General features: G+C 37.9%; 1 protein-coding gene across 4 annotated transcripts in view; it reads left to right on the forward strand.

Annotated features, from left to right (window-relative positions):
• SYT1 (synaptotagmin 1) overlaps positions 1-13509 on the forward strand; it is a 558583-nt gene that overhangs the window by 485079 nt on the left and 59995 nt on the right. The window lies entirely within an intron of this gene.

Below are 13509 nucleotides of genomic sequence, written 5' to 3' on the forward strand. Positions count from 1 at the left end.
GAAACCATAAAGATCCTTGAACACAGCACAGGCAGTAATCTCTCAGACATCAGCCATAACAACATTTTTCTAAATAGGTCTCCTGAGGCAAGCGAAATAAAAGCACAAATAAACTATAGGGACCACATAAAAATAAAAAGCCTCTACATAGTGAAGGAAACAATCAGCTAAATGACAACCTACAGAATGGGAGACCATATTTGCAAATGACCTATCCAATAAAGGGTTAGTATCCAATATATATATAAAGAACTGATACAACTCAATACCCCCAAACAGATAATCCAATTAAAAATGGGCAGAGGACATGAACAGACATTTCTCCAAAGAAGACATACAGATGGCCAACAGACACATGAAAAGATGTTCAACCTCACTCATCAGAACAATGCAAATCAAAACCAGCTCACATCTGGAAGAACGGCTAACATCAGCATAAGAAACAAGAGGTGTTGGCAAAGATGTGGAGAAAAAGGAATCCCAGTTTGGTGGGAATGCAAACTGGTGCAGCCACTATGGAAAACAGAATGGACTTTCCTCAAAAAATTAAAAATAGAAATATCCTATGACTCAAAAATCACACTACTGGGTATTTACCCAAAAAGTATGCAAACACTAATTCAAAGGGATAAATGCACTATGTTTACTGCAGCATTATTTACAATAGCCAAACTATGGAAGCAGCCCCAATGTCCATCGATAGATGAATGGATAAAGAAGTGGTGTGTATGTATGTATGTATGTACACACATACACACACAAGGGAATATTATTCAGCCATAAAGAATGAAATGTTGCTATTTGCAACAACATGGATACAGCTAAACAATATAATGCTAAGTGATATGTTAGTCACCAAAAGATAAATACCATATAATGTCACTCATGTGCAATTAAGAAACAAAACAAGCAATCAAAGGGAAAAGAGAGAAACAGACTCTTAATTTAGAGAAAAAACTGATGGTTACCAGAGGAGAGGTGAGTGGGGAGATGGGGAAAATAAGGGATGAGTATTAAGGAGTACACTTTTCATGATAAAAAAAATAAATAAAATAAAATCTTTTAAAAAGTAGACTGGGGATTAAAAAATAGTAACTTAGAAACTCAAGAGTGCACCATTTTATGACTCTGCCAAGAAGCATAAAACCACAATGTCTATATAAGATATTATAAAAATGAATTGCCCTTCCATTTCTGAATTTGCATTGTTGGACACAAAATACTGTTTTCTATCCAACTTTTACATGTAACTTATTCAAACTCCAATCCCAAAACTAGTGAAGATTTATTAAGGCATAAGGTTAAGGGGGAACAGGAGTATGTTTGAAGACAGGGCCTGTGTCAAAGTGTTTCTTTTCAAAATGGGAGATCAGGGATCTGTTACCTTCTAACTCCCTCCATGGGAATTTCCTCCAGAGAAAAGAAATGCATTTACTTCTAATGGTCCTATGTCTCTGACAACTTACAGCCTCATTTTCAGTTCTGAGACTATGGTTTAGTAAATGGACCTCAGACCCAATAAATATATCAGTGGAGAATTTTCTAGCAAGTAAATCAAAATTCAGGCAAGAGAATGGGATATGCTTGAAGTAACAAACCGCTTATTTAATTTGGTTAGCACAACCACCAGGAAAGGAACCTCTGTTGTTTTGTAAAACCTGTTGAAAATATTTCTGGGTAATGACATGTACATTTTCAAGGAATAAAGAAAACTGGCCTTTTGAAGGCTACTCAAGGGGGCCAACTATGGTACCATTTCCAAGGAGTCCTCTAAGGACCCTGAAATACTTAAGGGTTTTGTTAATCATCTTAAAATCTCAAAAAGCAGTCTAAACTACACAATAATACACTAAATCCACATAAAGCTTCCTGGTGTTTTGTAGAAAGTCTTAGTTAGCCCCAGTGTTTGGATTGGTTGAAATATTTCCAAGCTCGGTAGCAATCCCCTGGAAACCCAGGGGTTCAAACAAACCTCTCTGCTATGGTGTCTTTTGCCTCTAAATATAGTAATCACAGATGTTGGTGTACTGAATAATCATCTAATAGAACTCAAACCTTGACAAACAGGTTTACTAATACTAAGATTACCTAAAACAACAAAAAACATAACAGTAGCCATTGAGGGTTTACTATCTTCCATTCGCTGTGCTTAACATTTTACATGAAGTATAGCATCTTATAGTCACAACAAAGCTGAGATAGGTATCATTTACCCCATTGAAAAGCTAGGAAAATAAGACTGAGGAAGCTAAATATCTTGTCAAGTTCACACCAGCGAATAAATGAGTGAACCAGTAATCTAAACCATGCCTTCTACCTCCACTTGAATCATGGTTTTTTTGTGGGCTATGTTTATTTATTTTGGGGAGAGAAAGCACAAGTAGGGGAGGGGCAGAGAGAGAGGGAGACAGAGGACCCAAAGCAGGCTCTGCACTGACAGCAAGTAGACCAATGTGGGGCTCAAACTCACAAACCACAAGATCATGACCTGAGCCAAAGTCAGACGCCTAACCTACTGAGCCACCCAGGTGGCCTTGGATCACGTTTTCTGATGTGTGAGTCTAAACCGCCTTTCCAGAAACAATTTGACTTCTTTGGAAAACTTTCAGAATTGACCCATTTTACCTAAAAAATTCCATTTGCTAGGAAGATTAAAAATTTAACTCTAATCTTGGCCTGTCTCTCAACATTCCTTCAACTCCCCTCAAAAAAGGAAGATATAACAGCACCTGTCATTTAGATCTTTGGAGAAAATATTAACAGCAGGAACTAATTAGCATACCCTGAAAGACAGAGCTAGGAGTTCAGAAAGACTCTTTGGCAAAGATAAAGTTTGAAAGGTGTTCCTAGAGCTTATCTATCCACATTTATTCCTTATCCAGTCCACCAACTGGCAAATGTCTATCACCCCTCTGTCTGTGCCAGGGGCCAAGCAAGTGCTCTCCTAAAAGTGAAGGCAGCTTGTTTTACAGAACTGGAAGAAGTTTTCCTTGCAATTCCCCAAATGCAACTTTGCAAAACAGAGGTTCTCCCCTCAAACCCACTATCTCCTAGAAACTTGTGCCTTCTTCCTTCTTGAAACCCCAGATATCCTGGTCCTGCTTGAGCAATCCCCTATGTAGAATCCCAAAGTTAGAGAAGTGTACCACGTGTCCCAGAGTGCCAAACCCACAAAATATTTGCACCAATGTGTAGTTATGCCCTGTGGTCTGGCAGAACAGAAATAACAGCTACCTTATCCAGAGCTTGCTATGAACTAGCACTGTTCTCAACATTGGACAATCTTTGCCTCGTTTTATTCCTAGGACAAGTCTAGGAAATTTACACTATCGTTATCAACATTTCACAGCTAAGATAACTATAGCTTAAAGACCTAAGGAATCTAAAGTCCATGCCCTTAGCTATTGCACCATACTTTTTAGTTCTTGAAAAACTGAAGATCAATGGCCCGTATTAGGTTACAATACTGTTATTCTGAATTCTCTGATTTCTACTTTAAAACACAGTCGATTTTTTTATATAGCATTCGAGATGCATTTCTTTCGCTCTCCCCAAAGGAACCTATCTCTTTGTTCAAAGGTAAAACTGTATACCTCAACTTTGTAAAACCCTGTAGTTGAGACTGTCTCAAGTTCCCATCAAATCAGATAATTCCAATGAGATCTCCTTGAAGAACATAAATGGACCACCGTGGCTACAAAGTGCAGAACAACAAAAGCCAAGGTCCAGGTAACAGATCTTCATTGAAATTCAGGAGCAGATCTACAAACTTATTTCTCATCTTAGCACACAGCATGACAGGGGGTTTGAAGGATTTGAATTCTGAATTTGTTAGAATAACATCTGCCAAGAATAAGTCCTGAATGTACTACTTGTCCCCGTAGAGAAAAATGAGGAGCTTATCATGCAGGTCTTTGTCAAGATAATGCCTACACCTGTTGTCAGGCTAAAGCTTTAGAAGCTTCTGGATGGAATGCCAGGTTGGCTGTGTGCAGGTTAGGCAGAGTGGCTGAGCTACAAATTACTTGGAAGCAAGCTGATTTTAAGTTGCCATGGCAAAGAAAACGCAGACAATGAAAAGCTTTTACATTAATATTTCCCATGTCTTGTTAGGCTAGGATTGTCCGGCTGAGGGGAGCCTTTTTTTGTACTTCTGACATGAACAGATCAAATAATAAACACTAATTACAGATTAGTATAAGGATTTCTGGCTTCATCTCAGGGGTGCATATATCTGACTAGGTAATTACCTCTGACAGATAGGCTCCTTATCCTCAGTTCTCCTGTAAGAACCTATTTTATCACCTGCTGATGAGACCACAGGGGAGAAAGGTCATGAGGCAGGTTTATAAGACCATTCTAGTCGATGTGTTGAGGTGTCTAGGTACCCACCCCTGGTGAAAAATGTTTTGCAGGGAAATGAACCAGTGGCTCTCAGTCATGGGAATTTGTTACTTCAGGGAAGTGACTGAGTGGTAATAGATGGTCGGTTCACAGATTGAAGTGGAAGGCATTTCTTGAAAATAAGATGCCTTTACCCAGAGTGCTCTAAAAGTTACTCCCAGTACAAAGAGCAAGCTAAATTCTTTATTATACTTACATTCTCCTCCACCTGCTAATTCAGGCTCAAGTTTCTTTACAATTGTAGATAATGTTCAGAAAGTACTCTAACCTCACGGAATTTTCAGAAATAGGCAAACATGTGCTTTACTCCCTCTTACATTCTCTGGAGAAATTCGTCCTTTTCTGACACCCTAATGGACTTTGCCAGTGGTGATTCTCTCCCCTTGTTATTTATTCAGACAGTTAAGAATCTACAGAAGCACCCAGAAGATTAGAGAAATCAGAGAAGTAGAAGGCTCCTAAATAAACCCCCCCAAAATTGAGGATGTACACATGTGCTACTCTTCCAGAAATGATCCAGCTTAATAAAATGATATGGTTTCAACGCTTTTCCTCTTAGCCCTATTGTGAGAATAGGGATTCAGAGGGGAAAAGTAGGTTTGAGACTATGGCAATGACCTGTACTCCCAACACCAAATAGAAATTCCTGGGTTTTGATCAAGTATGAATGTCTCAGTGCAGTCCCCTTTTTGAATTACTTAAATTCAGATATCGCAGAAATGCAAGCATTTCTAGACTGTTTATAAAACCTAAGATTTTCTCAAGGTGCCTGGGTGGCTCAATCGGTTAAGCACCAACTCTTGATTTCGGCTCAGGTCATGATCTCATGGTTCGTGAGTTCAGGCCCCGCATCAGGCTCTGCCTTGACAGTGCAGAACCTGCTTGAAATTCTGTCTCCCTCTCTCTCTCTCAAAAAACAAACATTATAAAAAGAAAAAAGAAAAAACTAAGATTTTCTCTCAAGTAGTCTGTGGTATTTGGTACTATACACACTATAGGTACTATACACATAGAGGATTTTCTATGAATCCTCTAAGGGAAATCTACGTATACTTAATACATCTGTTGGAGCACTTACTCCTAGCCTTGTAGAGGCCTTAATGTGCTTTATAGTACAGATATACATATTCCCATTTTCTAACCATGCTTTTATCCTGTTCACTTAAGTACAATAGCAAAATAAATTCATATGGGACAGATGGCTATTCAAGATACCTTTATTTTTTTAATGTGCTTCTTAAAAAAGCAAAACAAGAAAATCCTTCTGCTTTTCTAACTATGCTTTATGAAAATTTTGCTGTTGTTCCTCACAGAATTGACAAGATTTAGACAAAACACACAGTGGAATGATCAGAATTTAATTAGGTTTACTTGGTATTGCAACAGCTTTCAAATTCTTTCCTCTTATGAAGGAGTGAATCCCTAGATTACAGACACATGAAAATAAAACTTAACCACAGAAGAATTTTTACACTGTACTTCTCATTTCTTAATCATGTAAAGCACCTGTGCCCTTCTAAAAAGGCACAAATCCCTCTTTATCTTTATTATTTTGATAAGTTCACGAGATGAATTCACCTCTAGAACACTCTAAAAATGAAATTGTGATAAATGGCTCCAGGAATATAACCTCTTCTGGATGATACCTGTGATTTGGAAATTCTCTGGGGAAACTAGAATCATATAGAACTTATTTGTGTCCTAGTCATTCAACTAGAGTATTTACTCTCCTCTGAAGGTTCTTAATATTAAGGGTAGGCTGAGAGGTGATCATCTTAATCTAGAAGATTTTTCATAACTTGGGAAAATTGAGTTTTAGAAGCAAATTCTCCATATGCATGTTTTTATATTTCATTGAATGCTGAAGTGTACAAATCAACACAGCAACAGAAGAAAAGTTCCTAGCTTTGAAAATACCCAGCCGATTTAAAGTATTATTTACCCTAATCACCTCTTAAACATAGGCTCATTGCAATTGCTAATATACAAGTTTGTGTAAAAGTCTTTATAGCATGTATTTCATAAAATATAAACCAAAATTTATATGATTAGATTTGTTGACAAAACTCTCCGGGGGCGCCTGGGTGGCGCAGTCAGTTAAGCGTCCGACTTCAGCCAGGTCACGATCTCACGGTCCGTGAGTTCGAGCCCCGCGTCAGGCTCTGGGCTGATGGCTCAGAGCCTGGAGCCTGTTTCCGACTCTGTGTCTCCCTCTCTCTCTGCCCGTCCCGCATTCATGCTCTGTCTCTCTCTGTCCCAAAAATAAATAAAAACGTTGAAAAAAAAAATTAAAAAAAAAAAAAAAACTCTCTGACAGCCTCTTCCATATCCAGTTCTTTAACTCATCGGTAGCAAAGACTAATTGAACAGTTTTCTAAGTGGCCTTGCATTGCCGGACCACATGGGTTACAGACAAAAATGCTATGGCATGGAGATGATGAAGGACTATTTTAACAAACATTTTTGACACGCTCTCCTGGGAGATGGAGCACTGTATACTCAGAGCCAGGATGATGATTTAATATTCCGACATTTCAAGTTTTGGATAGAAACATATCAGCAAACAAGAATGAAAGTTGATGCAGTATTGTTGGCAGATGTGAGAAAACATCACGTATTATATGATATGTTTAATTGGCCTTCTCCTGAATTACATAGACCTTACATTCCCAATCTGTTTATACATAGCTGTTTAATACCTAGATCTCTGAGTTATTGTTTGATTGTTTGCTCTTTCCTGGTAATGGTTATTCCCACCAACCAATTTATAAGAAACAGCTGATGGAGACGGGGGCGGGGGGGGGGGGGGGGGGGGGGGGGACGTCTTGGATTTCAGTGTGGAATAAGCCGGTATCAAGAATCTTTTCCCCCAAACTCTACAGAGATGAAGACTATACAATCAGTTATTAGAAAGGAATTCTCAGGATTGTTCATGTTTTTTATGTTTTCTATCTATTTGTGCCTGTTCAATCAAGGTTTATGTATATTCATTGATTTTTTTCAAGTCTGATTAACTTTAAAAAAGCATAACTTGAATCTTTATGCTCATTCCCCCAGAAACGTCACCCACACAATTAAAGTCATGATACTTAAATTACAGATGTCAGAGTGCCAGGATTTACAATTCAAAAAGGCATCTGAGCAAAATTAAAAGCTAGACTATATATGCAGGCTATTATGGGTTTTAGAATAAATTGGTATATTAGGCCAAAGTTATCAATTTGAGGGGGGCAATCAACTGTAGGTATGCATTTGATTACCTATTTTTCTTAATTCAGGAAACTAGGTTACATACAAAATACATAAATATGTTGTATATAGTAACTAAAGGAAATAAAGGCATGAATAGAATGTGCCTTTAGTGGCTTAGGTGAGAAAATACATGGTGATTCATAACTCTCCCAAGATTGCTTCTTTTCCACTTTTTGTCACTTAGCTGGATAAAGTGGTCTATCATTAAATGAACAAGCTGGAAAACTTCTTCGGTCAAAAGGAAAACAAACTTTGTTATGGAAACTCAGGCTAGCTCAAGATAAAAGATGGTGCACGCGAAGGTCACTGCCATGGTCTCTGATCTTGTTCTTGTGCTGTCAGAGCTACTTTAAATCAGCACTGGCATCTCTGGGCCTTGAATTAACCTGTGAGAGTTGTCCAGTCCATCACCCTATCAGATGAAATTGCTTTAAGCCATTCCCAAAGAAAGATACTACATCCCTCTCCAGAAAAGAGAGTGATTCTTAACATATAAACTATTATTTTATAGAGAGTAGCTATTTAGAAATGTTAAATTTCCAACCAAAGAAGTTCACAAACAGAAGATTCCTTTGGCAATAGCCACACTTTCCCCCAAACAAGTCTTTGGAACATTTTTCTTCCCATTGTATTTATTTGTTTTCTATTGCACAGACTATCTTCCGTGACCACTGTCGTTTTATTTAAAATATTGATAACTACCCTACATGCCTAGGATTCTCCAGGCTAAATAAAGATATTTAGGTCTTTAAATATCTTCTACAACCATCATCTCTAACCTCATAATGATTTACAAAAACTCTCAGTGCCCTTTCCAGAAGTTAATCATTACTGGGCATCCCTGCCTGAGGTCTCCCTGCCTCCCTGGGTCTGCAGGTGCCTCTGCAGCCTCCCTCCCCCACCCCCACCCCTGACTCTCCAGCTTTCCCTACACTTCTACCTTCCTTCTCCTGCTGTCTGGTACACACCCTGCGTTTCTACAGTTCTGCATACTTTTCACCCTTCCTGCTTGCTCTCACGACTTCAACTTAACACGTGTCAAAGATATTCTACGGGAAGAATAACTATTGCAGCATTTCACAAAGTCATTCTGAACACATCTGACACCAAGAAGGCCACCCAGTCACCTGCCTGTAGGGGATAAAGGAAATGAGCTTGAGATCAGAGACATGCATATGACTGCAAATCACCATCACAGATAATATCTTAAACAGTCTTTATCCTATCAATTTATCTTCATCTTCAGCACTTCGGTGACCTCCACCCTCTTACCCACCTTATAATCTTTTAATATTTTAGGTAACTGGTAGCCTCCATAAGAGAATTATCTTTGACATAATCGTACATATTGGCTTGAAGAGACAGCCACTATTGCACCATAACTAGAACCATAACCATGGGCAAGTCAGACAGCAATCTCTCAAATGAAAAAATTAAACTATTTGACATCTGAGGACTCTTCTATCTTCCAATCAATGATTCTATTACTTCTTTATTAAATAAGGTTTAGAAAGTTGGCCTATGAAATGACTGTAAAGAATAAAAATTGCAGTGAAATAGCTTCACATATATAAGCTCATATATGAAGCTATTTAAAGGTCAGCTGTGCAGACATTTTTGACATACTTCTAGCCAGTTATAATCACAACTTTCTTATTTCTATTCTTTTTATGTGCATTTGGTTAAGGATGATGAGCAAAATTCTTTTTACATACATTCTATTGGGGATGCCAATTAAGATTTAGTTTATCTTAAAAGTTATTTATAATGTCAATACATTTATTATTTATTTTTATTTTTTTAATATGAAATTTATTATCAAATTGGTTTCCATACAACACCTAGTGCTCATCCCAACAGGTCCCTGTCTTGGAAATTTTTATAATATCTAATTATGTATAGATCCAGATTATTTATGCTTCACCAATAAATAACTGTTGGGAATTAGAATGGTTTGACTGATACATGATATTAAGTGGATATATATTAACTCTTTCCTTAAAAAGTTGCTTTTTTTATGATAATATCATATAACCATATTATCAATCAATTAGGTGATATAGTCAATCCAAAATCTTTGACATCTCACAAAGATCATTAAAGTTCTCATAAACAAAGCCATGTTATTACATTAAAATAAAAGAGCCTCTACATCCTGTGCATTTTCTTCTATATATTATACAAATATTTAAGCATGTATACATGTAGTTCTAGGGGACCAGAGATAGAACTGGGTCAGAAAACATCTGCAGTGCTCTTGTAATAATTTTCCATTTCCTCAGTACCATCTTTTAATACTAGAGCCTTTACTGTATCCTTTTTCTCTCCAATATATATACACACACTTTGTCTTACTTCTTTCAAAAACAAAAGAAATACAAAAGGCAAAATACACACTACTGGCTCTAGGGAAGGAAGTATAGGCTTGAAACAGTATAAATTTTACAGTGGTGGAAATTTCTAAGAAGCGTTTCCATGTTCTATTCACAGGAAATTTTATGGAAGAAACGAGTATGTTAAATCCCAATTTCCAGGACTAGATGTGCTATGAAAATTATTTAAGGACATGATATACACATACATGATTTCAGCCCTCTTTTGCTAAGCCTGTGATACACTTCAATCCTGCCATTTACCAAACCCCAATGGAACTCATCTTTGAATACCATTAAGGATGTGTATCCACAATGCCAATGGCCATCCCATAATGTTTAGAGAAACATGCTTAATAAGGAGATTTATCCTACTTGCCATTATTCTCCAGTACCCTATCTACTTGCAACAGAATTGTATGTAATCATGTTATTCTCTTTCACATTAGCAAGCCCTGAAAAGAAAGAAAACTGGGAAATGGCAGTTCTCAGACTCAAGGCACTCTTCTTAATAGATGATGGATGATCGTACTAATCAAATCTTTTAGTAACACAAATGTCAACCACAGATTTTACAGAAGGACAGTGAATCTAGATCACGTTATAGAAACTCCAGTATGAGGAGTCTATACTTTTCCCACTATCGTGTCCTTTGATAGGCCTCATAAGCCATCAATTATAAGACAGCCAATGAAAGCTAAGAACATGTTTAGTTAACTAGAGTAATTTAAGATCCTGCATTTGCTAAGTGCTTGATATGAATCAGGCACGGTAGCCCATCTAATCCTCACAGTAACCCTGGAGATAGGTACTATTACCATCTTGCAGAGAAGGAAACTGAAACTTTAAGGGCTTAGGTAACTGTCCACGATTCAGAGGTGGAGTTGGGACTCAGGTCTGTCTGGTTCCTGAATCACTGAGCTACACTGCGCCCTAGCAGCTCTACTTACACGCGGGTTTCCTGTGCTATCACACCATAGAATACTGCCACTCCATCTTAGTAATGCTGGCAGTTACTAAGTTACTAAAATACTAAGCTCCACGTCCAAGTTCTTGAAGTTGAATTCAAACTCTTCAACGTGCTTCACTCTTGCCACCCTGCACAAATTGTGTCATTAGCACAGCAATAGTTGTTACTTTCAAGATCGGTCGCGGTCACTGGGCCCAGTGGTTCAACAGTGGTTTTCAATCAGCAGAGTGCATTAAAATCTCCTGGATTACTTGGTTAAAATGCAGGTACCCAGACTCACCCCAGTGATTCTGACTTAGTATTTCTTGGACAGGGACTCAAGTATCTGCATATTGATAACTCTGTTATTCTGATGCAAAGTCCTGAAGAATCACCCTTTGCAAAACATTAGCTTAGGGGCACCTGGATGGCTCAGTAGGTTAAGTGTCCAACTTCAGCTCAGGTCGTGATCTCACGGTTCGGTTCATGGGTTTGAGCCCCACGTCAGACTCACTGCTGTCAGCACAGAGCCTGCGTTGGATCCTCCGTCCCCCTCTCTCTCCACACTGCCTCTACTGGTTCTCTCTCAAAATAAATAAACTTAAAAAAATAAAAAATAAAAAGCAAGCACTAGCACTAGCTTAACAAAAACCAAAAGGCAACAGGAGTTTTTGAAACCAACAGTTAAAGCAGCTTTCAAAAATTGCTTCCCAGTTCCGAAATGCACACATCTGGGGATGCTGGAATCTTATTGCTTAAGATTTTTGAAACAAACCCCCAGGAATGAAAAAAAACCTAAGAATGACACAGTTCATAGCTCATTAACTCCAAAACATGTATTAAAAAGATGGCCAAGAGCTAAAGTGGCCTGTTTTCATTGTTTTCTGAATGTGGCAAAGATGTGGCCAAGAGCAAAGACTGGACGACACGAATCTTCAGTTGATCCCCCAACAGATATGGTAGACAGAATTACACGTGATTATACCCCTTAGGAAATCAAAAGAAAAACGTGACTTTTATTCATGATGTCTGATTTGTCGTGATCAGAAACCAAGGAATTTTAAAACAGCAAGGAGTGCAAACCTGCATATGAGGTTTGAGAGACAATGGGCAGAATGCCAGGGGTCACGACTGACAATGAGGCCATCAATACAGCAATTTTGTAAGCTACACGGAAAATATCAATTTATTACTGAGAACTCTCCAATTTGTATACATTTTAAATTCGTATTCCTAATAGGCTATATCCACACCACATGAACATGTATCACCACAAAAACAATGTTTTTTGAAGAATGAGTGGGTACTAGTAGATATAGGAGATATGACACCCTATTAATCATTTGTTTCTCCAAATGAGGAATAGTTTACATACTGTCTTGGGAGAGTGTGTCTGTGGCTACCATGTTTTCAATCTTTAAGATATAGGTTTGAAATACCCTAAATAGGCAAGTTTCCACGGGAATATACTTTGGACAATTTTTAAAACATAATTACCTACGATTTTCTAAGAAATGTTTTCATTTTCTAGTGTACCTACAAAAACCACATCATTTGTTTTGCCATTGTGAAAACCTGCATGTAATAGGAAAAACAAGTAATGGTGTAGACACTTACTATAAATTATAGTATCAGCTGTACAAAGATTATGAAGAACATAGCAAATACAGATTATTGACACGTAAGTGAGACTATACACTGGCTTACAGCAAATGATAACAGGAAAATGAAGGTTACTTCTTTACTCCCCACTTGTAATATATAATTTACTTGGTGTAGAAGGGACAAAGAAAGAGTACAGAATTATTAGGTCGATGCCAAGTTTAAAAAGACAAATACATACATATAATATGTACACAGGTGATTCAGTTTAATCCAGATTCATCTAGTCCAGTTACAGAGATCTGAGATCTCATCCAACCATGTCTGGATAGACAATCCTGAAAGTATTTCTTTAGACTTCTGTCAGCCTCCCTCCATCTTCCCCACCTCATCCGCTCGGATTTCCCCTGCCCTTTGGAAAAGAACAAAGACTGAGCAACTCCACCAATATTCACCCCTCTGCCAAGCCCTAACATCTCTATGCTGTTCCATTCTGGGAAAGTGAGAACAAGAAATGACTGCCATTTCAATGTATACCTGGTCTCTGGTTAACTTGAAAGCCACAGCACAGACACATGGAAGAGATAATACATTATTTGGCTGCAATCTGCTCTAATGCTTTAGCATCTGGTCACATGTATTATTTAAAATCAGACAAATATATAAACTGTTCACGTAGCCCAGAGAGCTGGGTGATAAGTACCTGGTAAATGCTAGAGGTATATAGCTAGGTATTAACTTGAATTGCAGTAGACCGGCAGATAGGAATATAATTTAGGATCTCACTGAAGCAGTTGTCAAAATGGAAATAATATTGCTTTTACTGGAAAGGAAAAATTGAAAACAGTGAAAATGCAGCTAGAAAAAAATTACAGGAAGAAGCTCAAACAGTGTGTCAGGTTTAACCTGTGCAGGCAATTGATAAACACT

The sequence above is a fragment of the Felis catus genome, chromosome B4 (genome assembly GCF_018350175.1).
Source record: "Felis catus isolate Fca126 chromosome B4, F.catus_Fca126_mat1.0, whole genome shotgun sequence".
NCBI classification, from domain to species: domain Eukaryota; kingdom Metazoa; phylum Chordata; class Mammalia; order Carnivora; family Felidae; genus Felis; species Felis catus.